We start from the raw sequence: 6548 nt of genomic DNA, 5'->3' as shown, positions 1-6548 counted from the left end.
AATTATTTACTCCATCCTAGGATGGAAAGGAAATGAAGTCTTGGAAGACATTCCAGGATGGAGAAGAAATTAAGTCTTGTCAGATATCAGCTCCAATTTGACAAATATAAAATAATGTGCAAAGAGAGTTTCTCCAGCCCCCACGCGGGTCGCAGCCCCGCCCTGCCACGCTCGGGCCCCCAGTCCAGGTCCGCGGCCCTGGTGGCTCGCGCTGGGCTCCGAGCCCGCCGCCCTCTCCTCTGCACGATGGCGCGTGGTGGCCGCGGCCGCCGCCTGCCCTGGGACTGCTGTTGGCGCGGGTGCCCCGGGCGCTGCGAGCCAAGCCCACCGTGCGCAAGGAGCGCGTGGTGCGGCCCGACTCGGAGCTGGGCGAGCGGCCGCCCAGGACCACCAGAGCTTCCAGTACGACCACGAGGCCTTCCTGGGCAAGGAGGACTCCAAGACTTTCCATCAGCTCACCCCAGATGAGAGCAAGGAGAGGCTGGGAAGATTGTCAATCGACTCGACAGTGATGGAGATGGCTTTGTCACCACCGAGGAGCTGAAAACCTGGATCAAACGGGTACAGAAAAGATACGTTTATGACAATGTCGCTGAAGTGTGGAAGGATTATGATCGGGACAAAGACGATACGATTTCCTGGAAAGAATACAAACAAGTCACCTATGGATACTATCTAGGAAACCCCGAAGAGTTTCATGATACTTCAGATCATCAAACCTTCAAAAAGATGCTTCCACGTGACGAGAGAAGGTTCAAGGCTGCAGAGCTCAAAGGTGACCAGACGGCCACTCGGGAGGAGTTCACAGCCTTTCTGCACCCTGAGGAGTTCGAGCATATGAAGGAAATCGTGGTTTTGGAAACTCTGGAGGACATCGACAAGAACGGGGAGGGCTTCGTGGATGAGGATGACTATATTGCGGATGTTTTCCCACGAGGAGAATGGCCCTGAGCCAGACTGGCTTTTGTCAGAACGGGAGCAGTTTAGTGAATTCCGAGATCTGAACAAGGACGGGAAGCTGGACAAGGATGAGATTCGCCACTGGATCCTCCCTCAGGATTATGACCACGCTTAGGCTGAGGCCAGGCACTTGGTGTATGAATCCGACAAAAATAAGAATGAAGAGCTGACTAAAGAGGAGATAGTGGAGAACTGGAACATGTTTGTTGGAAGCCAAGCCACCAATTATGGGGAAGATCTCACAAAAAATCATGATGAACTTTGAAACATTCATCCTAACAAGGCAGACTATCATAGGCTTTATTACCGTCTTGGTTGGTTGCTGTACTTGTCTAATTTATACCAGCTGTGTCTCCAAAAAAGCAATTTTAGTACCTCAGATCGGGGTACAAATTGTTTTCCACTTGATAATTACTGAAAATAGTGATCACTATTCTTTCAGTAAGATTTCTCGCAAAACAAAAATCTTGGTAAATTCTCAATGAGGATACATTACTAAAAACTGCCTTTTAAAGTTTTTTTTTCCCCCCTTAAGTTTAATGCTCAAGGGAAATACAGCTTGAAAAAGCCCTGCTCTCCAGAAGTTGGGTGGGTTGGGAGGGTGGATATGGAGTCACTCCTATGTGTTTTATCTGAAAATGTTTTCACATTTGCCACTGTTCAGTAGTTGGTGAGGGAAAATTCTGGTTAAGCTACAATGGTTTAATCTAGGTAGGGTCCTTTCAGAGAAAGTCAGTGTTTCAGATTCTTCCTCCTTGACTTTGTACTTGGAGCTGCTACTGTAAATGGAACATAAAACCTCTGTATGTTTTTCTGTGCTGACATGCTAATATGCACAATAAATCCACATCTTTGTTTTGTTTTAACAATAACAAACAAGAAAGGTAATGTGAAAAAGAAAGGTAGTTTTAGGTAAGGAAAAGATGAATGTCAGACATCTGAAGAACCAGAGGAAAATAATCAACACTTTAAATATACTTGAGAGAATTTTCTTGACTTGTAAGTGAGGTAGGCCTTATCTCTAAGAGTGAAGAGTAATACAGTCCATTCCTTGCTGATCCCCTAAAGGCAGGAGGCTGTGGGATCCTGTGGAAACAGCCTGGAGGGGTGCTATCGCACCCCTGTCCCCGGCGACCTGCCCCCAGGACAGCTTTCACTGTGGAGGACGGTCAAGGTGATATTCCAGGACACTGAATGAACTGGTAGAAGCAACTTTGACAGGTTGAAATTCCATCTTTTAAAGAAGTGAATGAAATAAAGGATCTCACAAAAAAAAAAAACAAAAAAAAAACAAAAAAAAACTAAAAAAAAGAGAGTTTCCCCAAATAAGAGGTAGCCCAATTATTGGTACATGGGTTGTTGGGCAATTAGAAATATAAATGATGTACACAAGTGGCCAGTTATTTGCAATGAAGAAAAATATTGAAAAACTCACTGAACTTGGACACTTGAAGAACACAGTGCTAGAAAGAAAAAAAATAAAAAATAAGAGGTCTAAACAAGAAATCTGTTTCATAAGTTTTAGTCATTTACTGTTAGATAATATTTCCCATGTGCCATGTACTTCTTAAAATATTAAATTATTTCATTTGCTTGGCAAAAATGTTTTTGTTTCTGGTGTTTTGAAGGATACCTAAAGAAATGATGGAAAAGCCAAAATAATTTGCATACCTACATTTATTGTAATGTATCGAAATCTTTTTTAAAATGCTAACAAATTATACTCTTCATAGCTTTTGTGGAAAGTGGAAGATAAATATATTTCTCTTTTACAGATGTATAACCAGGGGCAGAGAACTTAAATGAGTTTTTTTTTTTTAATTTTTTTATTTTTTATTGACTTTGTAATAATATTACATTAAAAATATATATGTGAGGTCCCATTCAACCCCACCCCCCCACCCCCCCTCTCCCCCCCCCCCCAACAACACTCGTTCCCATCATCATGACACATCCACTGGACTTGGTAAGTACATCTCTGGGCACCTCTGCACCTCATATACATTGGTTCACATCATGGCCCATACTCTCCTCTATTCCACCATGTAGGCCCTGTGAGGACTTACAATGTCCGGTGACTACCCCTGAAGCACCATCCAGGGCAGCTCCATGTCCCGAAGACGCCTCCACCTCTCATCTCTTCCTGCCTTTCCCCATACCCTTTGTCCATTATGTCCACTTTTCCCAATCCAATGCCACCTCTTCTATGTGGACACTGGATTGGTTGTGTCCATTGCACCTTTATGTCAAGAGGAGGCTCAGATTCCACCTGGATGCTGGATGCAATCCTCCCATTTTCAGTTGTAATCACTCTAGGCTCCATGGTGTGGTGGTTGTCCTTCTTCACCTCCATCTTAGCTGAGTGTGGTAAGTCCAATAAATCAGATTGTAGGTGCTGGAGTCTGTTGAGGCTCAGGATCTGGCTATCACATTGTCAGTCCAGAGATTCAAATCCCCTAAATATATCTTAAACCCCAACATTAACTGCACCTCCAGCACATTAGCATGAAAGTCTTATGAAGGGAGATCCCATCTGAGTCCAGATTCATCACACATAAACACCATTTCCAAAGAGGGGCCATCTGCCCTGGTAGTTAACCCCATCGGCCATGACCATAACTCCCATGGGTCTCTTTAGCCCTCAAAGGAACCAATATCTGGGGTTTTTAAATGAGTTTTTAAAAACACATACAGTCATTCATGTGTTATGGTAAGCATTTATGGAAAGGATAGATACTCTGTTTCTTTAACCATACAGTTTAACTGCTACTCTTTAAGTAGAGAAACTAGTGATCCATGCCTTCTATTTCTTGCCACTTAATTACCTGGAATCACATTGGTCTCTGAATCCATTTGCTTTCTGATTTCATTTTTAAAAAGCCCCTATTTGAGATGCTTTATGAAAATCTGCACCAAATTTATTAGAAAATTCCATTTTGCATGTTGAATAGATCTATGTTATTAAGAGAGATAAGGTAATAAGTGAAAGACAATGGAAATGAGGTAGTAAGTAAAAGACAATGTACACTTGAAAAATGTCTGAATGCCTTGCAATTGATTTCGCCAATTAAATAAAACCTGTTTCTAAGAAAAATTGACTAGGAAGAAAAGAAAAAAACTTCAAGTACATAAAAAATGCATTAAAGGTACTTATCCAAAAGTAAACTTTAAATGAACTCTCTATAAAACTACAACTACAAGAGCAGACTTTTAAATCAGACCAACATTAAACAAGTGCAACAAATGTTTGTGTCAATACTGCAATGGTAGGAGTTTATAGAACCACTTTGTAAGTGTAGGATATGGTAGAATGGCAGCTATATAATCAGTAAACTCTTTTGGAAACAGTAACAGAACAGCTGCATTGGAAAATACATAAGATTTTCAAATCTTTGATTCAGGTATTGAGTCTTAACTCCAAACCCATCAATTTATTTAGAAAGAGTAGAAATATGTTAAAAAATACACCTCATTTTTGCCTCCTATTTTTTGATTATGCAGAAAACTTTTGTTAATTTTCATCTTAGATTATTATAAGCATCAATTAAGAAAATGTAAATAAATACCTGCCATAAAGCATTTCATATAACAGGCATCCATCACTTTTAGTTTTTTTTTTTTTTTAAAGATATTTATTTAATTCCCCCCTTCCCCCGGTTGTTTGTTCTCTTTGTCTATTTGCTGTATCTTGTTTCTTTTGTCCGCTTCTGTTGTCATCAGAGGCATAGGAAGTGTGGGCGGCGCCATTCCTGGGCAGGTTGCACTTTCTTTCGCACTGGGCGGCTCTCCTTATGGGGCGCACTCCTTGCGCGTGGGGCTCCCCCTACGCGGGGGACACCACTGCGTGGCAGGGCACTCCTTGCGCGCATCAGGACTGCGCATGGGCCAGCTCCACACCGGTCAAGGAGGCCCGGGGTTTGAACCGCGGACCTCCCATGTGGTAGACGGACGCCCTAACCACTGGGCCAAGTCCGTTTCCCATCATCACTTTTAGTTTTGATCATACTTGCTTAATATGAGTTTCTAATTTCCAGGAAACAATATCCTATAACACCTCAAAAATTCTTTATATGATAATATAATTATCCACATAGACAGTTATAAAATATAATTTGTATTGCAACCTATTATCCTTTTTTTTTCATTAAAAAGCTAAATCCATAGGTAACCTTGTCTCAATGTTCTCTCTAAGGGGAAACAATAATAGGATCTTGAGAAGGAATATTCTTTCAACAGAAAAAACCTTGAAAATAGTTGTTTTGGCTTGAACTTCAAACTCTAAATTTTATAATTTTCCCCTACCTGATGTCACTACTTCCATTTTAATGCATTTCAACTTATCTATATATCATCTTTATAATGGGGATAATAATAATGTCTATTAAGTGATCAGAATAATTCCCTCCATGTGAAAATCCCTAAAAATCCTTAGGTATATCTAGATATTGGGAATAGTAATACTAATATGTTTGTGGGATTCTTATAAGAATGTAGTAGGTGTATTACCTTAAAGCTTAAATTTAAAAAAATATATATTTAAAGCAGTATATCCCAGGAAAAAGCACAGATTCTGGGGAAAAAATGTTAAAATTTCTCCATATTCTGCCTTCAGTGTACCTTTTTACACTTCTAGCTCTTCTTTTGACTATACTCTTCTATATTTTTATTGTTTATATCAAGTTGACAGACCTTATCATCTTCCCACCCAAGCATTACTACTTCTAACTCAATAATTAAGTCTACTTGAAAATATATCATCCTTAAGGAGTCTGTTTTATTCTGATTACCTTTTTCTACATATTTACCATCTTCTTACTCTTGTCCTATTTAAAACCTACATTGTCATATTTTAATTTATTTTTATGTACTAATTTATATGCATACAACTTCTCACCAATGATATTTTGAGATTTGGAGGAGAGAGGCATAAATTTTTAAAGCTTATTCAGCACATGTAACTATGTATAGAGCTAGGTACAAAGTACCTTGATGGGCCTCACCAAAATTGCAATATCTTACTCAGATGCATGTTTAAAGAAACATTCTCTGATCTTCTCTCTGTAAAGAGATGTGTAGAAATCCAACATTTCAACAGATATGTGTATCACTTTTAGTTATAAAAATCCAGGAGTGGATGATCTTGATATTGATTTTAGAGTAAATTTTAATAGAAAATAAAAGGCTTATTTTAAGAGACAATGTTAAATAATAGTATAGATTAATGCATATTCAAAAATATGTATTTGTTTATTTTTACTAGAAAATCCATTATTTAAAAATAGTTCTGCCAGTCGAAGTCATAACCATTAAACTGAAAAGTTCATTATTAACTTAAAGCATTTTAAGAATTCATACACATTTTGTAGTATGAAATTCATGTGGAATGCATGTAGACCTTTCCCGTGTGGAAAGTTTTAAGATATTTTTCCCCATGCTGCCACTAATATCTTGGTATGCGTCTTACTTCCCCATGTTCCTAACAAAGAAAAAAAAAGTTTAAGTGATGTCCTGCAGGCCTTTGTTGCCTTTTATAGCATCTTAATAACCTCCCTCTTCATTTCTTTTGTACACTAACAAGAGTAGTGCAT

At 39.2% G+C, this 6548-nt stretch overlaps 1 pseudogene; it reads left to right on the top strand.

The window, feature by feature from the left end:
- Positions 1–246: 246 nt before the first annotated feature.
- On the top strand, positions 247–1243 carry LOC101439250 (reticulocalbin-1 pseudogene; annotated as a pseudogene).
- Positions 1244–6548: the final 5305 nt, after the last annotated feature.

Source organism: Dasypus novemcinctus, chromosome 1 (genome assembly GCF_030445035.2).
Source record: "Dasypus novemcinctus isolate mDasNov1 chromosome 1, mDasNov1.1.hap2, whole genome shotgun sequence".
Classification (NCBI taxonomy): Eukaryota; Metazoa; Chordata; class Mammalia; order Cingulata; family Dasypodidae; genus Dasypus; species Dasypus novemcinctus.
This window is presented reverse-complemented; position numbering and strand designations above follow the sequence as displayed.